The sequence below is a fragment of the Anas acuta genome, chromosome 2 (assembly GCF_963932015.1).
Source record: "Anas acuta chromosome 2, bAnaAcu1.1, whole genome shotgun sequence".
Lineage (NCBI taxonomy): Eukaryota > Metazoa > Chordata > Aves > Anseriformes > Anatidae > Anas > Anas acuta.
This window is the reverse complement of record NC_088980.1, coordinates 82,953,546-82,978,580: the sequence shown is the minus strand read 5'-3', so window position 1 is coordinate 82,978,580 and position 25,035 is coordinate 82,953,546. Positions and strand designations below refer to the sequence as shown.

General features: G+C 39.0%; 1 protein-coding gene across 9 annotated transcripts in view; it reads right to left on the bottom strand.

The window, feature by feature from the left end:
* The window catches only part of CTNND2 (catenin delta 2), a 645,736-nt gene that overhangs the window by 420,757 nt on the left and 199,944 nt on the right, over positions 1–25,035 (bottom strand). Inside the window, exon 1 of one of the 9 annotated variants that reach the window (XM_068670996.1) lies at positions 1,544–1,699. The exons of the other annotated variants lie outside the window; for them this stretch is intronic. The gene's annotated coding sequence lies outside the window, so the exon portion shown is untranslated. Of the gene's footprint in view, positions 1–1,543; positions 1,700–25,035 lie in introns of those variants that run through there. 9 annotated transcript variants of the gene reach the window in all.

Sequence of the window (25,035 nt, the reverse complement as noted above, 5' to 3'; positions counted from 1 at the left end):
ATCAAGATATACATATGGTTGAATTAGTACAGTTACTCAGAAATCGGTGGAGTAATACTAAAGATAAATTTGACCCATTATCTACCTGCAAAGCACAAATGAATAATGCAAATGTGCATGCAAAGGACCATGAAGTCTCTCAGCTTAGCAATGCATTTAAAATGTATCACTAACTTTCAGCTTCTTGAAATATTTATCAGCTGCACTGGGTTCCAAAGAGAGCGCACTCGATTAGGGACTTCACCCAATTTGGATTTCTACACCTGACTCAGGGGATTTTAGAAAAGGAGTCTGAAACCAAACCCTAAGGCAATGTCAGGTCCATCACTCCTGTCAGCACGCACTGCAAAGTCCCTCACTAACCAGTGCTGGTTCGCCTCAGTGCTGGTTTCCCTCAGTGCCCACCCCATATCCCACCAGACTGGGGTCTCCACACTTAGCGTTTCAGAGCAAGGGAGAGGAGAATGGGACGCTTCTCACGTACAAAAAGCTGTATGCAACCAGAACTCGGAACAAGCTTGGAACAACTGGAAAAGGATTTACTCTACTGAATGCCTGTCAAACGCTGACTTAGTTTCACCAAACTTTTTTGAGATAAAATTATTCCCTCATCTTGGAGGGATTAAAATATGCTCCAGAATAAACTATTAAGAGGGGAAGGGCAGGGAGAGAGCAGAAACCAGTCCTTACCTTAAGACTGAGCAATAAAGCTAGTTTAATCTATAAAGCTTTTTGTTTCTAACAATATCTAACCCCCACAGCAATAGCAAAAGAGAATTAAAGATGTATGTTTGATTCAGAGCTTTTGGAGGGTCCATGCTTACTCATTTAAGCCAAAAATCGCGCTCCCCTAATAAACAGTATTAATCCACAACATACTTTTGCAGTATCTCAAGTCAATACCTAGAACCAATCTATTGCTACGTACACTTTTTTTTTGTAGCAAGTATTAGACACAGGGGGATTCGTTTTTCTCTCAAGCATTTCAGGTATTTCTCTTGAATTCGGCCAGAAGGCGAGGCCAGTAAGTGCCCTGTTACTTTACACGCAGACCCGTGTCAGAAAAGGCTGCTCGGACTGCTTCACGCAACTGCCTCGCACGTGAAATTAAATTAGTCAGCTCCTGGAGCAGGCAGCCCCATCGCCCTGGGACTTCAGCAGCACCAGGTGAGCTGAGCAGGTCGTAACCACGCATCGCTTTCATTAATCTTTTGTAATGAGTTTCGAGTCAGCCGGCCCCTCTACCTGGAAAGCTGGCTGAGGACTTCGAGGTCACACAGAACTACGAGGAACACAACTCCCACTCTCACTCAATATTACAATCTGACAAGAAAGAAGAAGGAGATATCAATCTCGTTGGTCACAACGCTGTTTATTGAGCAGCTTTTATCGGGTAGAAGCGCACAGCAACAGGTCCAGAGCGCCCAACTTGGCAGCGCCCCCGGCCAGGACAGGCAGGGCGAGCCCCGGCCCCGGCGGGCTCCAAAATGGACGCCCCGCGCCCCCTCCGCCCCGCAACCGCCACCTCCCCCCGGCCCCTTACCTGCGGCGCCCGCCCGCCCGCAGCGGCTTCAACCCCTCCGGGCACGGCGCCGCCGCCAGCTCGGAACCGCGGCGAGGGCACGGCGGGGAGCGCGGCCGGGCATGCCCGGGGCAGGAGCAGGGGCAGGAGCAGGAGCAGGAGCGGGAGCAGCGAGCCGCCCGCCCGCCCTGCCGGCTGGGCCGAGCGCAGCCAGGCACAAAGGTCGCCATGGCAACAGCGCGCGTGCCCCCGCCGCGCCGTGCAGGCAGCGTTTCATCACCCCGCTCAGCCCCGCCCCCCGGCCCGCCCACCGCCCCCCTGCGGGCAGCCCCCCGCCCCATCATGGCGGCGTGCCCCGTGATGGCGGCGTGGCCCGTGTGGTGCTCGCCCCCTCCGGAAGCTCGAGGCGGCACAGCCTGGAGCTGAGTTCGCCACAAGCTGGGTGGTTTGGCTTGGGGGTCCCCCATCGTGTGAAGCGCCGTGTTCAGGGCGCTTGCTGCTGCTTTTCAACTTGGTGGAGTGTGCCACATGCAGCCATGAATCTTTTCTCTCAAATCATTGAGTCGTAGCGTAGTTCATAAAGTACACATGAGTCATAAATCATACAATCATATCGTAAATTCATAAAATTCAACTGAATTATATCACCTACATTTTCCCTCAACTAACAGTAACCCAGCACTCGCCATCGCTCACGCCCACATCCTCATGAGCACACACAACCCCAACAGACGAGGCTACGAGGCGAGGGCCACCTGCCTCTCCCCTCCATCCTGCCCTCGGCCCCAAGCCCAGAGACAGCTGCCCCTGCGGGACCCTTCACACCCATCCCTGCAGGCCTGCGTTGCCTCGCCCAGCAGCAGGAGATGCTGAAGAAGGCACCAAGGCACAAGAGAAATGGTTGACGGATTCCCACAAACTCCCGCCAGATCGCTAGGGATGCAGTCGCGGTTGGGAAAGCTTATTATGGGTCTTTGGAGAGAGAGGTGCGAGCGGGTAAGCGATTCAATTATTCTGCTCAAGTCGAAAAGGCTTAGCTTGCTCCCAAGGATTTCCTGCTCAAGTGCCTTCTTCGCGCTGCACATCTCAGTTGGCCGACATCTACGCAATCTGAACGCTGGAGGATAACAGCTATTTGATTATTTTGTATACAAGGTTCTTTCATGAAAAACAGCCTTCCCTTTCTTTCACAGAAATACGAGCTTCATATTCAAATATTTCATCTGAATAAAACTGCACCAGCTTAGACTCCAAAATGAGCACTTCTCTTAATGATGCTTTTAATGAAAGTAAATGTACGCATTTTACTTAAAAAATAAAATAAAATCACAGTACATACTCTTCATTATTTGCTGGCAATGTTTAGCTAAAAGGCTGACGGATTAGACTACTTGCATTTTAGCCTTAAAAATAATTAAGAAAAAAATCAATCCAGATTTTCAAGAAATAGCTACTTTCTACTTACAAAGTAGAAAAGTAGTCCCCTTTTCTGAAACATGATGGTCAAGTACCTACCATCATCTATCAATCAACAACTTGTACCATTAGTGACTGGGAGTCATAAAATTTCAGTGAGCATTTCAGTAGTCTTCTCTCTAAATGTCACAGTGGAGCTGAGGTCAGTTCTGCCTCATTCTATTGCACACCGGGTATGCATTTGAGAAGGAAGAGCGACATTTCAGGGTCTGAAGAAAATAAACAACCAGCGCTGACTCTGTTTCTACCAGCCTTCCCTCAGATAAATCCACCCTCCCTGGGGCAGAGGTGAGCACAGAGGCTCCCCAAGCCCCCCAAAAAGGGGTCAGAGGGAAGAAAGGAAAGTGACTAAACAGGCTCAGATGGGCACCTGGGCTTAGCATTAAGAACTTCTTTTAAACACCTGAGGAGGCCAATGCACTAACAGAACAGGATGCCACCAGCTGTTTCTCCCAGAAACTTTTGGAAAGAGAAATCACGACAATTAACTGTATTTCTAAAATTCCGAGGATGTAAAATGTTGCTGGGGGCAATGGATGGAAAATACCTTGTAAAGCCCTTTATTTTAGCTCCCAAATTGCAAACATACTGGCTTCCTTGTAACTCTGCCAAGCTGTAAGTGTCACTTAAGGAGAACAATGGAACAATTTATTGTTGTTCTCTGTTGCTGCCTAGGATGTAGAAAGGAGATTGTTTATGATAAATTAAAGGTCACAAATAAATGGCAATTTAATAGAAGAAAATCTACTCCACATGAAATAATATCTCCAAGGGGTAATTAATTATGCAGCAGTCTGAGCACGTTCTGTTTCATTGAAACATTGTGAATGGCCATCCTGTTTCATTTCAATGTGCTAATATGCATCACCGTCTCAGAAAAGCTCTGCTGGAAAAAGAATGCAACGGGCACTGGAAAGTCATCGCATCTATTGCAGCAGTACACAGAGCATGCAATCTAGCAGTATATTTATTAGAGAAATTTATTATGACTATCAAATACAAAGGGATCTCACTCTTGTTGCAGAGGTCAATGATTTTGAGTAAAAATGGATTGGCACTGAATCATGAGAGGGCTGTTAAATATCTGAAATTTGCACACATTGCAATCTTGATGTAACTGGATCCTATCTCATATAAAACTGATTGATGAAAGTGGAAGAAAGCAATTTTTATTCCAAACCTATATAAGCACTTCATGTTGTTAGAATACATACTTTTTTTCTGGATCACAATAATTCCTTTAATTTGGTCGGATCCTTAAGTGCTTTGTTGATGTTTGATTTCAAGATGTGTGACTGAAGATGTGCAAACTTTGAGAGTTTGGACACGGAGAAATAGCAGGAAATTCTATAATGTATTTTAGGCTTTCTACTAATACTCAATGCCCTTAAGTTGGTATACTGAGATTGGAGCTTAGATAAGTGTGCAGGATTTTTCTCTTGCTTATGCAGCATATGAATGGTTCTCTCTAAATCATTACACTGACATTCACTTCACTGACACTCATTTTAAATCAACATAAATGCACGTGCCCATCTTCTTCACACTGATTCTTTAGGAATAAGTTCCAACATCTCCAGACATCTAGAGTGTAGCAGCTAGATGCATTCTTTATAATTTGAATGGAAAACAACAATATTCAAATCTACGTTTTTTAAGAAGAGTTAAATCTGTAAACATTTCAAGGGAGCAATACTAAGGCCAGAGTTAAAGGTTAGCTTGTGCTTTCCTTTATGTGTCTAGTAAGCCAAGAGGATGCATACATGCAAAAAATTGCTGTGCAAAGCAGAAATAAGATTACTACACTTAAAACCACATAAATATTTACTGAACTAATTTCATATGGAGTTCTATTCTTTTTTTTTTCCTGTCTACTAAATCCTTTCTAGGGCACATTTAGCTGTTCTTCTGCTTGACAGTCTATGTATATGTAGGCAGAGACTACTCCAGAATCACTCCTCTCTCTCTACTACCATTTTCTGTTTTGTGACATTAAAGCTACCATGAAACAACACTGCAATTACTGCAAAACTTCAGATGCTTTCCAAAGACTCAGACCTATGTCCCATTTTTTCTGGTGCTTTATTGAAATGTATGTTTTGATTTGAGGTTAACAAAAACAAACAAGGTTTTTGTGTTGTACTGTGTATGGTGACTCTGTGGACCCCTACAATATCTATTGCATTGCATACTCTCCTCAGTCAAACAGTATACATAGGGAATTTTGTTCTTCCGTTAAAAAAGAAGAAAGCCTTTTTCATGGTCTGAATAGAAAGTAATATATAACATTTATTTCCACCAACTTCCACTCTTTATGTACTGAAAAATTAATGAATAGCAGAATTATTTTAAAAAGATACTATAGGACAAGCAGTCTTTAAAACTTACCCTGTTACACTGTCCATGGGTACAATCACTTCACTGATTTTAAGAAAGAAGAGAAAACGACTAAGCACTAGAACATATTCTGCTAAACCTAGAAATTCTCTGCCATTTTGTAACAGCTAAGTATTCCTGAAAGTTCTTCCACAGACAACAAAAACTTTGCAGAATAGGAGCCACATTGAAGCAAGCCAATAGAAAACAAGACAATTTGAAAAGGGTTGGGCACTTGCTGGTACCCTGAATTAAAACCCAGTCTGACTCCAGTAGTAACAGATGGGTGGCAATCAGAGTTACTATGGAGAGCTAGCGCTTATGGAAGTGCTGTTCTCAAACCCCAACTAAATGGGATAGTGGTGATTTCTGCAAGTCACAGAAAAAGGTTTTCTGGATATGCTGTTCAGAAAATGTTTGAAAAACAAGATTTACAACTAAAATTTCATACGATGTTTCTGGATTTCTCATGGCTATACAGTTTAATTGTATTTCATGCATATGGTTTTAAAGGTAAGGATATGCAATCAAATTTGTGCAATCTGCTGAGGCACCAGTAGAACATACAGCGTTTATTATAACGAAAAATCATATATCATTGGATTTCTCTTGCACACACACACACACATTTCTACAATTCACAGAATTGTGTTGTGTTACTATAAGCACAAATAGGACCAGTTTGTAGTTTGCAATTTGTTAACAATATTTCCTCTCATAGTTAAAAAAGAAGAAAAATGGCATACCAGCAGGCACGACTGCTGGTTAAGTCTCCAAGAATGACTCAGTAGCCTGTTGACTGCATCAGAAAAATCCACCCAGCAATGCTGAATACCAAGCACTGGCATAAGAAAACTACCTGTTGACTTTAGTTTCACATCAAAAAGATGCTAGTAAAGGTTTTCTTATCAACCAAAATCTAATTATCCGTGCTGATTCAGAGTTCAAGGCCTCATTTCATATCTTTCTGACACATACTGCTAGCTCAAAATACTAGAATGGAAAAAGAAACATCACATCACAAACAATGAAAGGCTTTCTTTTCCCCTGACTAGCAGTATTATGCTGAACAATTGACAAAAAAGGGGTGCAGGAGTACCCACAATGAATGATCTTACACGCTAGCAGAGGATGCCCCCTTGTTAGAAGTGCTGTTCGAGGAGACAAGTATTTTGCACAAATCACAGGAAATAAAAGACAGGTGCTTCTTTCACAAGTGCATTCATAATACATCTCACCTCAACAACTGATTTGTCACAGTAGCAATATGGAGCCATGGAAAACCAAATTAATGAGAGGATATGCTTCACTGTTAAAATCTTAGAGGACTGGGTGATGTGTGCTATTTAGCCATTAAATACAGAACTATTTTTTTTTTAAGTTAAAAGTTATTCTTCAAATAAAGGAAACTTCAAAGTTACTTTATGTAATAGTAAAATAAGTTCTATAGGGGAAAAAAGAGGGTATATTGAAAAAAAAAATCAATATTAAAACTAACAAATGGAACGTGAAAATGTATTATTACAGTGGTGTACTGCATGGCTAGTGTGGTGATCAGTGGCAAATAATTTATCACCACAACACAAAACAATGTCTGTAACCTAATTCCACTTACTACTCCTTGTTTGATGTATACAAACGGTAGGTATAGTTCAACACCTGTGATGCTGAAGCTTTGTAATAGTCAAACGTTGTGATGGGCCTTCTATCAAACTAAAATGAGTTCAAGAGCCAATGGGGCATTTTGAGTCTGCAGAACAAGCACACTGTAGCTTCATGTGTCATAACAGTCTTGCACAAAGTCACTTCTTCAGTCTCTCAGTCACTCCAAACAAGCAGAAAGCTTTTAAAGTCTGACTTTGTGTCACAAGGCAAAGAAGAAATACATCCTTTTATCTGGGAATTCATCTCTGACCAGGAATAAAGACTTGCTGCTCACAACAGGTTATCTTCCTTTTCTTTCTGAATATAAACCTATTCTACTTGCCTGGTGGCATGAGCCTGCTATTTGTCTCCAAAAGGATCTTGAAAATGAAGGTATGTTTTTTGCCAAAGAACATGGTGCAATGTAAGAGATGAGAACAAAGGTGAAATTCTGTATGGAGAACAAAGATTTTGGTTTTCAAGTAAACCTCAGCATATACAGATCAGGAGCTAGTAATCAAAAACGTAACGGAAATCCATGATGGAGGTGGACAGTACTGACAAACATGCTTTTAATTAGAAAATACTTTGTGTGTCAATTTTTAAATTAAGAAAATCAATCAGAAGTGAAGACGTAGACATAGCAGCATGCAGAAGCAGCAGAAGTAAGTACAGCAGTGAGAAGCTGAGAAATCAATTTGACCTTTAGTCAGAAACTTTACCAGCTCTGCAGAAATAATACTTTAAGCAAATAGTCCTAAAACAGGTCGAATTACTAAGCAAGCATGGGAATTCAAAATCGTCCTAAACTCTGGCCTACCTGTAATCAGTAAATCCTGCTGCTCTGGAAAACAGAGCTTTCCAGGATGCAGCTGCAGCTTGGTAGGAAGGCAAGAATAAGTAGGAGCTCTTCAGGAAAGCCAAATTCTGTGTTCAGTTCAATTACCAAGCAGATGTAACTAAAATTTTAGAGGGAAAATGGAAGTGTTTTTAAGGTCAAAGATGAGGAAAAAACAGGAGGAGGGTGTGAGGGAGTAAAAAAGCCATTTCAGGCTTCTCTTTTGATAGCTTCAATACTCTACTTTTTGAAAATGTCCATATACTGCTTTTTTTTTTTTTTTTCCCCATGTATATTTAAAACGTACATTATGAAATCATCGGGCACAGACATAATGTTAACAACTTCTCTTTTTTCATGCAAAATTTCTTTGACAGCTTGGCATATAGTTAATCACTTTTTAAAACTGAATGCACCCCAACACAGAGGACCTAATTTTCCAATCTGTCATCCAGAATTTGTCATTAACAAACTTTACAAAACAGATTAAATACTTCATATTTTTTTCCCCATGCTTGTGGCTTGGCAATGGGCTGAAGAAAATGTGCATTTCCAGCAAGATTAATGAGTAATTATTAGTTGAGATTAATCTGTTATACAAATTTAATGGATTTCTATATCGGTTGTGCAAGTTCTCAGAACAAATTGATGAATGATTGCTACAAATGAAAACAAGTTAACCTGATCAGAAGGAGTCATGGAGGCTAAGGAAGAAAAGGAGAACAGGTAAAAAGCAGGGAGTGAATCCAAGGTTCAGAAAGCTATTTGTGCCATTGATACCAACAGAAAAGAGAGAACAGCACTCATTAATGACTGAACCCACCGTTCCCTTGGGGGTGACAGACTCATTAACCTTTGTGAGCAATCCTATCAGGTACAAAATAAATCGATTTCAGAGAATTATTTGGGAAAACCACGACTGCTTGGCTACTGGGATTTTAGTTCAGGCTTTTGATCAGAGAGAGGTAGAGGTGTTATTTCCTCCAAAAAACACAAAGTGCACCTGGTTCACAAGTTTTATTAAGGATATAATGTCTTAGTGGAACAGGAAGATATGGAACTATACTCACATAGTTTAAGAGCAGATATTCAAGGCCTCAAATACTACTATTTAAAAATTATTTACAGAAAAAAAAAACAAAAAACAAAAAACAACCACTGTTATGTATGCTCAAGAGGAAGCAAGCAATTTGGCCAGTGACTAAAATACTTAAACTTTTCCAAACATCCTCCAGTCAATCATACATTCACTCTACTAACTTACTTACAGATGCTATATTTAGATAATATCCTTCCCTCACCACCAACTTCACTCTGCAGGTCCATCATTCTCCTCTCTCAATATCTCTTTCATTACCTTTTCCCTCCTTTTCACCTATCTCACCTCTCTCTTCAGGCCAGGCCCAGTTTCCCCAAGAAACAAAACAAAAATACCAGCAACCATCTGCAAGCACACCCTTCTTTCTACTTCTGTGCTATCTCTTTTCCTGCTCCTAAAATGAACTTGAAAATACTTTGGAGTGAAAAAACACCTACAGCCCTTTCTGTTTATGCTGTCGGAGCCTGTGTTGCAAGTAGCTCACAGCATGGTAAGCATGAATAGCAGCAGCAAGAGCTATACTTCACTTTCAGTCTAACTTGCTTTTTTTTTTTTTTTTTTTTGCTATCTGCCTTTTTACACTTAAAAATGTAGCACAGGGCAATCAGCACCCCAAAACCCTTAGACCCTCCCCTACACGCAACCACCCCAATGCAGGGTGGCCTGGCAGCCAGACCCAGTGCTGTCCACTGCAACACCATAAGGCCTCAGCATCTACAGGCCCAGTGCCTCCATTTTGGCTCAGCCTGGGCCTGCAGCACTGTTGTCAGCCATCCCTGGGGAGCAGCAGCCTTTGGGCAGACAAAGGTGCCCATGACATGGGCAGGGCAGCAGCCCCACTGCACCTCTTTTGTGTCTGACAGGTGCAGAAATTGTGTATAGGCAATACACATCGCTGCATAAAATATCCTTCACCCCACCTCTACTTGCCCCGCCAGCCCTGAGTAACGTTGACATAGTGGATGAGAATTTTTCTGCACACAGGGTACTCCTCCACTCTACTTCCTTCACCCACTCCACAAATTTCAAGAGATTTTGGTCATGTCGCCTCTTCCCATGCAGGGATATAAATTCGTTGCCTCCTTTCTGTTTTTGGCAACACATCTTGCAAGAGCTTCTGCATGTGACCTGACCCATGCTGAGCTGTCTGTCAGCCTTTACACCTTGCCTGGGAGTGTTAAAGTCAAAATCTGCATCCAGGCTTTTAGAGAAGCTGCACTCGTGGTGAAATGTTTGTAGCTGTTACCGATTCAAGCTGATGATACGTTGTATGGCAAACACTAGTGGAAACGACCTACAATAACTAATGGGACTGGTCTAAGTACTTACTTTGATACTTGACACCACATTATCTTTATAAACTGGAAGATGCAAAGTTGCATAATGTTGATCCACATAAGAGCTTGGACTGACCTATGTTAAAAATATCTGCTGGGAGTGGGCGAGGAAAGGCAGCAACACATTTCCCAGAATGTCTTACTAGAGAAAGAAAGTGAAGCCTCCTAACAAGTACTTTTGCTGGTTGTATAAATTTCCAAAAAAGAATGGCTATAATCTTCCTTAACTCATGCCTCTTGAAACATCTTTAAAATACTTGACTTTTGGATTAATCCTGCTTAGGATTTACAGTATATTGTACTACCTGTAGCTGTAGGTGATACAGCTTTCTAGCTGTAGTAATACAGCATTAACCACTAAAAAAGTTGTGTGTTTTTTATGAAAAGATTTTTTCTCATTCAGAATAAAAAAAAATGCCTTCTCAGCCACCTTGAATCTTAAGCAGATGTAAATATGTGATGGTCATAATTGATAATCATATCTATGTTTCTGCTCCTTCATGTTAATGAAGACAATGAGAAAACAAGGAAAGGTTCAGTTAAAAGAAAAATCTTTTGCCAGCTGTACCAGCAGTAAGTACTGGAATAAAGTCAGTCTGGAGATTAATTCACACTACTTCATAAGCCTAAAGCAAATTACTGAGCCTGTGGGAACATAATTGAAAGCAGTCAGTAAGGAGAGCATAGAGCCTAGCAAAGCTCTTTCACCAGCTCCCATAACGTGTGGGATATTAGCTATTAGTGCTACTTCAGGAAATCACAACCAAAAGCTCAGGGAGGAGGGCTTGTTGCCTTGCCTCATAAGCAGTCTTTCACTGAACAAGACTAAGACTTACAAATGATGTCTTAGATGTCAGAATTATTCCTTAAACTCTTCACCAATTCACAAGCAACTCTCATTTGGGGGAGTCCATCATTGGCTTTGAAACGTCTTAGGGATCTGACACAAAGGACTGTGTAGTAACAGAGAAAAACATGAATGACTAAATCTAAGTCATTCAGAAAGGGTGAGGCATTTTCTGGCCTTTCTGTCCCATCATGGTAGTTGTTACTCTTAATGCATCAAAAAGCTGGGTAAAGCAGTAGGCAGCACTTAAAGCAAAATACGAGGCTAGCTGCAGAATGTGTTTGCTTGTTTTGCTTTTTCCAACTCTCTGCAACCTAACATTTAGAAGCTATTTTTGTTGTTCTGCCTTTTCCAGTCTTTTTGCTCTGCCTCTCACAGCTTTTACTTTTTCTATTAGAGTTCCTCTAATTATTTTCCTGCATCATAAGTTAAAGGCAAGTATTCTATTCCTTCTTTTAAATTTAAAATAGTATAACGTTCACATGGAAGACTAGTTACAATGCAATACTCTTTTTTAATTAGGACAGCTGCTTCACAAATCTAATAAATTATATTGCACTTAAAAATGCCAGGTAGTTTTTCAATTCAGTATTTTGCACAAAACAAAGAAACCCCTAGCATATTACTGAGTACCTAATTACGGAAAAAAATGTCTATGGCATAAAAGATTCAAAGAATCTTGCTTATAAGCCTAAATGTTTTGTCACCTGCTGCTACTTCACTGGAGGCAGAAACCCCATATACCTTCATAATTTCTTCTACAACAAAGACATTTGAATTACTTAAGTCAAATATCCAGGAGAAAAAAAAAAAAAAAACCAAACACAGAAAGTAGTGTGCCATATGTGAGGCACGTCATATTTTTCTTAACATGAAGAGATTTTTAATTAAATTAAATTCAATTAAATTCACAAAGTAAACGCTAGCCATATTGAGCAATTAGGTGTAAGTAAGGAGCTCTATTTAATACCTGACAGTATTATGGCCTTATATGTGTACATATATATATGCATGCAAAAAGAGATTTAAATAAAATATATAAGTATTTTTAATCTGACTATAAATTAAAATATACTGTTGGTTTTTGTTTGTTTTTCTGGCAAAAAATACAACACTTTAGAAATAGGGGAAAAGTTCTTAAAGTCTAGACCACCCCTATATATTAAAACATAAGTTTTTATCGAACCCTGAAACAGATTAGAGATGCACTACTGGGCTAATGAAAATACCAGAACATAACATTTTAAAATTATGTGAAGATAAAAGTAACAATAACAAGAATTGTGTATCAGCTTGGAGCATAATTCAAATGAATATAGGAGATATACAGAAGAAATTTTGAAGTACATGCCTAAACAATGACGATTCCTTTTGATTCTACCATTATTTTATATACTTGTATTTAAATATGTGAAGATACAGACACAGTATGTAGAACTTTATGGGAAGCCACTTCAATATGGGAGCAGTAAGGACTAAACTGTTTCTGTATAGAATTCAATTTTTGTTCTGTTATCCAAAACAATTCTTTACTCTGGAAACACAAAATGCCCATGGTGCCCATACCTATTATAAGTACTAGGAGATGAACATACAAGGGCATCATTTCAGTGCTTCAGGCAGTTTTACTACTGCCAGTCATTTGTCTGCACAGTTCAACAGTTAGATACCATGGTTAGAAACACTTACACATCCCCCTAAGTTACATGAAACCATTAACACTTTCAGTCTTTCAATGAGAAGGAATTTGGAATGAAACTATGTGAGAATTTTAAATAAATAAATAAATAAAGGCAATGAAGCAAAGTATCAGGCTATGTTTTAAACTTCATTAAACCATATGAAAAAAATATGGCATGATACATTTATTATTTTCAAAATGGCTGGGACAAAGAATAGTACTATGAGGGTATGACACAGAACCTGTCAGGCTGTTTGGAGAAAAAACATTTAATTTTGAAAAGAAAGTTATATGGCTTTAGCAGTGTAATAGTCTTACATAGTACAGGTTTTGCATCAGCATTCAACCAAAATGGCACTGCCATGCAATCCATTTTAAAAGTATTTTATGAACTATTATTTTTTTTAAAGACAATCAGAAACTCTGCTGGTTGGAGAAACGAAAAAAGCCTTCAGAGTATTACATTACCCAGTAGTACATGTTTCAGACTTAGTCTTGGTGGAAAAGGATGGCAAATTAAAACCCACATCCTTCTCTCTTCCAAATAAATCTTTGTTACTTGAAATCCAGATATATGAAATAAATAAAAAGAATTTATCACAACAAAAACAATATTCAGGCCAACAATGTCACAAGATAAATGTACTCTGAAGGCAGAATCAACTGAAGAATGTGAAGCCCTTCTTTCTTCCCACCTTCTATCCTTCTCATGGCCTGACCTCAAAAATTAATTTCTCTCTCTTAAAAACAAATACAAAAGTACAGCTTCTCTGTATTTATTGGATCGATGATGCTAGAAGAAATTAAGTGCTTGTGAAAACTACCGTAGATGTGCCATGCCAAAAAAATTGCTACGCAGGTAAATTTAATATTTATACCTCGATCTTGCTCCTTTTTGATTTTAAAACCTCTTCAGACCCTCATGTTGGCAATCTACAGACACAGAACTGTTTGTCTGAGAAGGTTAGCTCTAGATACTAGAGCCCTGGCAAATGACCATTCACCACGCTAAATGTTTTTCATGTTGTTTTGCCTTCAAATTATGAATGAAAGTAAAGACTGAGGTCTTAGGAAAGTAGGAAGAAACTGCGAGGATGTTCTGTGCATTATCTTCACAAGCACATACTTCTAAATTTTCCTCCTTCACATGGCATAAAACCCCGTCTTTTTTTTTTTTTTTTTTTCCCTCACAAGAATGGGTGAAGTAGTGATAACTACTATGCTGAATCAAGGCCCTGGAGTATGTCCAAAGAAGGGAAACAAGGCTGGTGAAAGGTCTAGAGAACAGGTCTTATGAGGAGCAGCTGAGGGAAATGGGGCTATTTAGCTTGAGAGAAAAGAGGGCTCAGGAGAGACATTTTGTACTTTACAATTACCTTAAAGGAGACTGTAGCAAGGTGGGGACTGGGCTTTTCTCCCAAGCACCAAGTGACGAGGGGAAATGGCCTCAAGCTGCATGAGGGAGGTTTATGTTGGATATTAGGAAAAAGGTCTTTACTGAAGGGGTCGCATGGCATTGGAATAGGCTGCCCAGGGAAGTGGTTGAGTCACCATCCCTGGAGGTCTTCAAGGTAGATGTAGAACTTAGGAGCATGGTATAGCGGTGGACTTCAGTACTAGATTAAGGGTTGGACTATATGATCTTAGAGGTCTTTTCCAACCTGAATGGTGCTATGGTTAACAGCTCACTGCACACCAAAAACATTATCAATAAACTAATCCTTCTGAAAGAAAAAGAAAAAAAGGGAGGGGGGGGCACATAATTTCCTTATGTATCTCATGCATCATTTGCTTTACACTGTGCTACACGTGAGTTAGCGATACTGACATTCACAATGGAATAACAGCTTCAGTCACACTTCTTTATAAAGATAGCTAAAAAATTACTTTCAGAATATATTTGAACCTTCAGACAAAGCAAATCATCTCATTTTTAGAGTGGTTCCCTAAAAGTGTTCTTTAATTTTTTTTCAGACTTTCGAAGTGTTTTCATCCAATTATTTTTGTACTGTCATACTCTATTTTTTCACAACTCACAACTATTTTTTCACAATTTATTTGAAGATAAATTTAAAAATTAAAATAAAATGCACTCCCTGGTTACCTGGTGATTTTTAGTTTTCTTTTATTTCATACATTCTATTGCCCTAATAGTGTTGTTCTCCACCTTAGATGGGTCATTACAGGAAAACTTACAACACAGGCCTACCAACTCTGTACTAATCTCTGGAGTCCTACCCTAATCTCAGCCTGACTGACTTTTCTTTATGTCAAATATATTTCATGTCACTTTGAATTCTGAAGGTGAATAACGTTGGGACAGACTCCTTTGGGCAGTTCACAATGATAGGTTTGTTTGGTTATTATTTTCACAGTTGAAGATGGAAAATTAACATAATATTGTTAATGATGCTGATGCTTCCAATTGGCATTGCATGCTTTATCACCGGGCATGTTGAGCCAATTTGGACAAGAAGTATGACAGCATAGAAGTAGTGGTATGTTACTAATCACAGACAACAAAGGCCATACTGCCTCAAAGGTTGATACTGTCTCAGAGCATTACATTGCGCAGAGTAAGGGTAAAAAATCCATAAAGAGACATTTTAGTGCCAGGGCCTTTCCAGACATAACTGAGGATCCCTTTCTCCAAGGTTTTGCTGTCACAGCAGGAGAACTGGGATGCAGCTGGAGGAAAGGAAGAACATCCAGGACAAGGCTATAGCCCTGTATCTTTCGTAGCCACACACATATGGGTTGTGTGGCCTCAAGATGTCACTTGACTGCTGTGAGAAGGCACACTCTCCAGACATGTCAAAAGACGAACAGGCTAGAAAAGGAAAAAATAAGCCAAATGCCATTTAGGCCAAGTATTTCCTGAATACACTCCCCATATTCTTGTCACCTGAACTCAGACAAAGGATTGCAATTACTTCCAATAATGTTTAATAAAAATATTATAAAACTGAAAATATTCAAAATCAATGAAATTGATGAATCAATGAATATTCAAAGTCACGGCTTTCATGCAGTCAAGATTTGTTTGATTCTAAAGCTGTGACTTTTCCTGTGCAGCTCCAGTAATATTTACTCTTGATGCCATCTATAGGTTCTCCTTACTGTAAAATGCTTGTCTACTGAGACAGTCAAAGATGTTATGGCCACCCATACATTTTTTATACTACAAATGCTGTTGGGCTCACATTAAAAAAATGTGTCAGGTCTGATTCACTGTCCTGGTTTTGGCTGGGATAGGGTTAATTTTCTTGATAGAGGCTCATATGATGCTGTGTTTGGATGAGAATGATGAAAACAGTGGTGATAGCACATTGATGTTTCAGTTGTTGCAGAGCAGAACTCACATGGAGACAAAGCCTTTCCAGCTCCTGGTACTTCCCTGCCAGTGAGGAAGCTGGAGGGTACCCCAGGAGCTGGGAGGGGACACAGCCACGAGAGCTGGCCCAGGCTGGCCCAAGGGATGTCCCACACCATGTGGGGTCATGAGGGAAAGGAGGAGAAAGAGGTGGACATTCAGAGTGATGGCATTTGTCTTCCCAAGGAACCATTACACACGATGAGCCCTACTGTCCTGGAAGTAGCTGAACACCTGCCTGCTGATGGGAAGCAGCAAATTTCTTGTTTTGCTTTGTTTGCACATGTGGCTCTTGCCTTGCCTTGTAAACTTTATCTCAGTCCATGAGCTCTTGCACTTTTCCGATTCTCTCCCCATCCAACCTGGGGGAAATGAGTGAGTGTCTGGGTGATGCTGACCTGCCTGCCAGGTTAAACCACAATATTCACTTAAACCCACGACTTCAATTCCTCTTCACTTCTTCCCATTTTTATTATTCACTCAAGTAGTCAATGAATGTGTTAAAATTTAAATTGCAATCTGAGCAGAAAGACAAGACACAAGATCAAATCCAAAACTTCTATGAAAGTTGAAAAACAATCTCTTCACTCAGCGTACTGTAAAAATGCAGTATTTTGTGCAGACATTGCTAGGCTGATATAAAGAAATATGCTTTGAAGTTGTTCCTAGAACAGAAAAAAAAATAATGAAAAATCCTTACACCATGGAGAAGCACAGCAAAAAAAGAAATCAACTTTAAAATATGTAATGTTATTATAATGTATCACGTGTTGAATAAGTCTTGGACACATGTATCCTCACTGTGATAACCTCAATATTTTACAATGGGGAAGAAAATAAATTCTTGTCTCGAAATTGGAGACATGGATTTGATGGATGGACCACTTAGCAGGTAAGGCATTGGCTGGAAGGTCGCACTCAGATTTTTGCAGTCAACAGCTCAGTGTCTGGGTGGAGGTCAATAATGAGTGGTGTTCCTCATGGGTCAGTATTGGGACCAGCACTGTTTTAACATCTTTGTCACTGACATGGACAGTGAGGCACTGGCACAGGTTGCCCAGAGAAGCTGTGGATGCCCCATCCCTGGAGGTGTTCAAGGCCAGGCTGGATGGGGCTTTGGGCAGCCTGGTCTGGTGGGAGGTGTCTCTGCCCATGGCAGGGGGTTGGAACTGGGTGATCTTTTTCCAACTCAAACATTTCCATAATTCTATGATTCTATGAAATTTGTTCTTGAAGTTTAATTGCAAAAGCTGTACTTGCCATCACCTAAACAGGAGAAAAAAAAAACACGATGCGTATGCATGTGGTGTATGCCACATTTCAGTTTGCTTTATGGAATCTAAAAGCCTAAAAGGTAAAGCTAATAACCAAATCCATAAAACTTCCTCATATTCAATTTAGGACCATGTGTGGTTTGGTGTCTCATCTGAACTTGAATGCTTTTTACAAACCACTAGCATTTCTGGAGCATTTTATTGAGTCGTATCCTTTAAGAATTACCCCACTTTAAATTATTTCTTTTAAGAAATATTAATAAGTGTTTTGGCTTCGGAATATAAATAGGGTCTACATGAGAAGGAAAAGCTCTTTAGTTGACAGACAGCTTATTTGGCCTAGCTGAAGGAAAAGCAAAATAAATTGAGAAATAAGATGTAAGCTTTTAACAATAAAGGAAATAAAATATAAGAGTCACTTCCCAGAATTGTAATGGATTACGCATCACTTCATATTTTTAGATTGACTGACTTCTTAAAATGACTCAACTGAGCAGCCACAGCTTTTGAGATGGATACCATGATTTATGCCTGAAATCTCATGCCCACAAAATGTATCCTGAGTTATCAGAATGGATCCCTTTATCCTTCAAGTCTCTTCTATCAAAATCTGAATGGATGACAACTGAAGGCTCCACATAAAGATAGTTGAAGATAGATAAATACAAGTGAGTAGAAGGACTAAGCAAATAGAAAAGCCTTTTTTCCTTCTCCTAACACAGAGGGGGTATCTCAACCTAAGAATAAGAGTTACTTGGTTATTGCTTGTGTGCTAGAGGGGCACAATACCAACAGGCATTGATGTAAAGAGAAGCTTTCTCACTGAAATGTGTAATCCACTTCATTCAACCAGGAATCAGTGAAGATGTAGTAGGACTAGAAACAGAAAGCAAAACAGAAAAAAAAAAATATTTGAATACTGTCACAAAAAGGAAATATTAACTAACATGTTCTTTAATATCATAGTCAATAATAAATATTCTGGATGTCTCATTATTAGAGTTGTATTGTATTTGCCAGAGATAGGTAAGGGTATAAGACATTTTGTTTTCTTAGCAAAATGTGGTATAGCGTACACAGTGAGTTGCATGACAAGCTTCTACCAACATTTTCATGGCTTCATCAAGCACTGTTGAGTACCCTCCTCTGGCATCCTTCCTACCTACCATGTATTCCCTGTTTTATATGTACCCTAGAGCCCAGATTATTTAATTAGAGAATAAACAATAACAGTAAAAGGTTTACCTATTGCTCCTTTTGATTGTACAACTGCATGTTATAAACCGATTATTTTTTGCCCAGTGCTGCAAACTGATTACCTGATTTAAAGCTCTTAATTAAATAGCCATTCATTAAACACACCGTTAAATAGAACATGTGATATTTTGTAATTAAAACAAATTGTTGCACACAGTATCTTCTAATTCAATAGATTTATATAGCCTGTTAACAGTATTTAAAGCTTGAACAGAAAAGAAAGTGTGACTGAAGAGAAAAAAGGATAAACCATATACTTTGAATGGAAAGTAACTACATGGCAATCAATAGCAAGTTATTATTTATAATAGTTATTATAATTTTATATCAATTTTAAACAAGGTTACAATTATCTCACCGATCAGCCCCAATTCTCCATACCCATACCTACACCAGGTGTTTGGCAAGAGGTGCTTGCTGCTCCCTCCACAAAATATTCAACTGGGTATGGCATCCAGTAGTATGAGAAGAAAGCAATCAGACTCTCCTTCACAGGACACGTGCACATAAACGCTCCAATGCATGTTGAAGAATCTGAAGTTGTTTCCCTTTCCTGCTAAACCAGTTTCCTTCCCAGTCTTTTTTTTCTATGTTACAATTTGCTTTTTCAGCTCCAGTGCTGCTTCCCCTGTCTTGCCTCCTGCCAGCAAGCACAGAGCCTTCCAGTTGTGTTCTTGTCACTTGGTCACTACAATTTTCTGTCCTGAACTTCTCTGTTTATTTATCCTGAGCCATCTGTGGCTAGTCAGGTCATACTTCTTTTTTTTGTCAGACAGGCAACTATTTGTTTTTTGTCCTCCTAGGACAGTACATTGACTACTGTGACTAGACATGAGATGAGATATGGAATGAAGGTTATTTTTATCATAGTAGCATAAAAGGTAATAAAACACAGCTTCTGCAACTCCATACAGTGAAAAGAATACTGCCATGAAGCATCCAGTTAGCTTTGGATACACACGGATACATATGGAAAATAATGGCCTTTTTTTTTTTTTTTTCAAGAAAATAAGTTTAATCTTTAAATCACTGTGCTGTGCTTTTGCTGGTTTATTCTTCAACAGCCCATTCATTTACCTGTTGCACATAGCTAGATTTTTGCCCTCTTGCGGAATAAACCAGGATCAGAAGTGTGAACTCCACTATCTTGACAAAGAAGAAAATAAAAAGAAAGAGGAATGAAGTACAACACCTCACCTCTTCAAACTAAAAATCTTCACATTATGGAGAGCCAAATTATGACCCAAATAGTTGAAGTATGTTCCTTTTTTTTTTTCTTTTCTTTCTTTTTTTTTTTTTTTAATATTCAAGTAGACAAATAATTTACTGGTTGGAAGCTTCTGAATAGTGGTGCTTTCTTGTAGTTTGAGTTCATCTGCTTTTTTTTCTTTTGTCAATTAATAATAACTTGATAAAAATAACTTTATAAAAATAAATGTATAATGCTTATAGTTTAATCCTCTAATAAGACTTAGCACAGAATACCAATTCTATTCAAGTGCATTTAAAAATTTTACCTACTTGCTGCTAAAAATGAGTTATCTGAAAGTCAAGTCAATGTCAAAATTAAATCTTGGTTTTATTTTGTAACAGAATTCTCATGAAGATCATAATATCTGTAAGATTAAAGCAGCGTTTCTAATAATGGGTACAAGAAAAACGTATTTAATTCTACTTCCAGGGTACAGCACTCTGTGCCCCACAAAATTGGCCTTGCACCCTGACAAAAAGCTTCAGTTTCCATTAGTACAGCTGTCTATGCCAGGGCATGATGATGAAATACACACCTTAGTAAAGCTGCAACCCAAATTTGTTTGGCTATTTGAGTTACATGACAGCACATACAAAATATTTTTCCTCACTTCAGCAAAATTGAAAGCATCTCTCAGACAAAATAGTCATAAAGAAAGAGTTACAGCCAAGAATGCAGTCCTTTAAAATTATATTAATAAATTATACAATTCATAACCCATCTTTACTACTTGTAACTGCTATTAAGTTGCAGGCATAGTGCAACTCCAAACTTAATTAGTCATCATGAAACCTACCCTTTTCTCACCTTTAACTACAAGCATGAACTGAAAGGTCTTGCTACATGCCCTTTATTTACAACACACCTGAACAGCCTTTCAACCCCACTGGATTACTTATCAAGGAGATACAAACCTACAGCAGTGCAAAATTTGTCTGCCCAGGTATAGGACTCGATGTTTAGTCGAAGGAATTGCCCTGGTTTCAGGGGTCCGTGTATCTGTTTCTAAGCTTCAGTGCTCATCTCCACGCAAGAAGTAGTTCTGAGAATATCCCAATTCTGCTGGTAATGGAATATATTATTTAATACTCCTAAAATAGTGGCCTGTACTAAAGAATTGAGTCCTTTTTTTACATTAATTTATTCCTGTATAAGTGCTGTGTTAAAAAATGAATATTCTCCATCAGAGAAAAATACAGTCTAGTAGCAGTAACTACAGTTCTTGTAACTCCCCCCACTGCAACCCCTTTTTCTCCTGGAAAAAAATGCATTAAAAAAAAAAAACAAAAACAAACCAAGTGGTTAAGTGCATTTGTAGCCAGACTAAACCTGCCCTGACTCCCTCCTTGTTCCTTCCACGTACCCCACACAAAGGTGTCCTCCCAAATAAGGTATCCCGCAATGCTTTTATCTTTTCACTGTCTAGCTTTTCTCCCTCTCTGTGTTCATCTCCATTCAGTTCCTTCTCCCTACTCCAAACAAGCAGCCTCGTGCAACTTGCTTGTACTCGCCATGCTACTCAGGCTGGGAAACTCCTCTGAAGGGGAAGGGCTCTGTTTGCCAATCCCTAGCATGGCAATGTTCGTATTTCATTATCTACTAAATATAACTTCTAAGTATAGAAATATGGTTTATGTGGGGCTAAATGACCTCTGCTACAGCAATATCTCAGTATCCAATCACTTTTTATGTATTTATCCTTACCTTCCCCATTAAGTAGGGAAGCGTGGAGAACTGGGCAACAGAGAAATTGTTCTAACAGTAACAAGAAGAAAATCACATAAGCATCTGCTACTGCATTGTCCACAATGTCTCAGCACCAAGATCCATAAGAATCATTATCTCTTTTCTCAGGATGAAATTCAGCCTCTGTATCACCAACATCCTTTTAAGTGCTCCAAATGGTCTTGTTTTTGACGCCGTAGCTTCTAAAAGTCTAAATACAGTATAGTGTATCAGTAACCACTCTGCCTCCAGCTATTTCAATATCTGTCACAATGAATATGGAGAGGAGCTGAATTGACCTATATCAGTGCTCACACATACAGTTAGTTTATTTTCACAGCTTCAGCACAATGGGCTTGTTTGCTTTATTTAAAAATTTTAGTTTGCTGAAAGAGTGACAATCTTTGCATTGTATTTTCACTTGCATGCATGTGGGAAAAAAAAACAAAGGCCTTTATCACCAACAAAAATTTCTGAAATTTTGCAGTGCATTCAGTTTTCATTCTCAGTCTGAAATATGAGTTGCTATTCACAGCTGAAATCTCTCTCTCACTAGGTGCAAGTGAAAAACAGCTAATATTTCAGGGTATTAATATAGTGAATTAAATTATTCATTAGGAAAATATAGTAACCAACTAAAAGTAACTTCAGTTGACATAAATCTGCCAGCACAAGGAAATGGCTGTAGTATTTTTATAATAGATTGGTTTCGAAAAAATTGCTTAGAGCATTACAAAAAAAGAACATCTTTAATGGGAAGTTTTCTTTGGACACCTGAATATTAGAGGCATATAAGGCCAAAAATCCAAGAGTACAAGCTAGAACAGGGCTCCTTGATAAGGTAAAAAAATAAAATAGTATTATTTCATTACTATGATTGTAAAACAATTGCCCAGTATATTGTCAGAAAACAGCATGTATGTAGAGAGGGTTTTTTGAAAGAAATATTGTGGCAATACAGATTATGGGATATACTTTCAGAGATAATAAACTTCATTCGTGATCAAGTTTCAATTATTTTCTACCTTAATTATAGTTCAATATATTACAATGACCAAAACATGAACACTGGCAGAGATTTTTTATAGCCCAGAAGATGTGAGTTCCCACAGCGGGACTGTGAATGTGTTTTGCTACTTAAAATGGAGTGTGTCTTTCCCACTAGGTGAATTTGCACAGGGAAAACAGCAGAGAGACAAAACAGAGCTAAGAATGACTTAATCTGCACATATAGATCCTCCTGCATAAAATGCCTTTTTGCATGTTAGGGGAAAAAAAAAAAAAAGTTGCTCAAAGCTGTTAAATCAAATTACTCAATGAGAAATTGTTTGTGTCCTTTTCTTGGCTCTCATTCACCTAACCAGAGAAAACAAATTTTGATAGATATACTGCTGAACCCTGCTAATCAATGCATTGCCAAAAATATTTGCTTTTGTAAGCAAAATGTGTGATTTTGTGTTCTGGAATAGCTGAATCTCTTGCCTCGCACTGCTGATAGTGGGTCTTGAAGGGGTGTAAAACTAGTCTTGACCAAGTGGACAGGCATTTTGACAGTCTGATGACCACCACTTAAGCTTGTTACAGTGTTCAGGGATTTCCCACACAAAGTAGTCTAAAATTCAGTAATCAGCAAGACCTGAATGGAGTCAAATTATCAAACAATTTAAATAACACAATGTTTAAATGCTCTTCCCAAAAACTCATGTAATAGTTCTATAGGATTCATACCCAAAGCAAAAGGTAAAGAAGTGTAAGAGAGATGTTGATGTGACGAGGAATGGATAGCTGCCCAAGCCAGCACATCCTTGCATGGCTGCAAAGGATGATGACAACACCAATTAACGGGATCACTCTGTGCACTCTATTAGATAATTATCCAGATAAGGTCAAGGCTCACATTCTCCTCAAGTGCTTTGATAATGGTTTATTACAGCAGCCCATTTCAAGTTACATTAGGCTGACAGTTGGTGTATGGAATACATTTCAGCACAGCTGCAATGAACCAATCTGGAGGTTAATGGAGGGGCCTGGCAGCCAGACGCGCAGGGCTCTCCTCTCCGGACCGCCTCTACAAGGGCTGAGAAACCACCGTGTAGCATTCCCTGTGTAATCCCCACTGTGTATGCACCATGGTGTGCATTACTTCTGCAGTCACAAAAGCCCCGAGCATTGTACAGACAGCTCCTGCCCCCGTGGGATTCCTGCTGATGAACATTTAAGACAAAATGCCTCATGCGGCATCAGGGTCCCACCCCTGGGATTCCTGTTATTTGCACGAGCCTTGCATAGATACCACAGTCAAGCCCTACATCACCAAGCAATTTAATCATTTTAATGAAATCCTCTTTTCATCTATATTTTATTTATAAATCCAACTTTTCAGAATCATATTTCAAGAATTAAAAAGTACTTCAATAATGTTGTTAGATAATCCATTTAAAAATTATTCAAGGCATATATGCACTTGCAAAGCTCTGGCTGAAATATAGAACTTAATAAAGAGATACACCTTTTTCTTCCATTGACTTCACTGAACTTTGAATTATGCCTGTAATTTTTTAGCTGCTTGGTGCCACTCACTGCCTTTAAAACACCTGCTGTAGTTGCAGACTCTATTCATTTGATATTAATATTAAGTCCTGCTTACAAGAGTTTATTTATGGATGAAGTCTTCACAGAAGGCACATTATGACTTCCCTATATAATGAAAGCCCTTCTTAAATTTTTTAATATTCTGAGAAGCCAAGATAACTAAAGCTAGCTTCTTAAATCCATACTTGAAGCAGCTGTTTAAGTGACCTGATTAAAAAAAAGAAAAAGAAAAAAGAAAACTTTGCACATTTCCTCTTGACTTCAGTGAGAGCTGCTGAGTACTCAGAACAGAAAATGAAGTCACATATTCAGCTGCCTTACTTTGATTTAATTCATCCTGCCACGGTTCAGAAATTATGGTCAGATAGATTTTAAATCAAATTTTCAAGTGCAGGCTGCAGAGGTTTCTCACTTCCCAGGATTTCACTTCCTAGATTAGAAAAGGAATTTGGCTCTCTGACTTCAATGAGATTGCACAGATAAAAACACAAATAGATTGTTCTCCCTCATGTCTTAGATTTAACTGTCCTATAAACTTTCATCTTTGAAACTTTTTCTAAATATCAACTAATTAATCCTTACAAGATTGTGGGAAGAAAATACTCTATTTTACCACTGGGAGAAGAGGAGCTACAGCCACACCTGCAAAAAGAAGCATGTAACAGTGGATGTGCAATCTCACAAACTGTCCTCAATCTATACCACCAGACCTGGGCATCCTGCTACACATACACACTGTCCC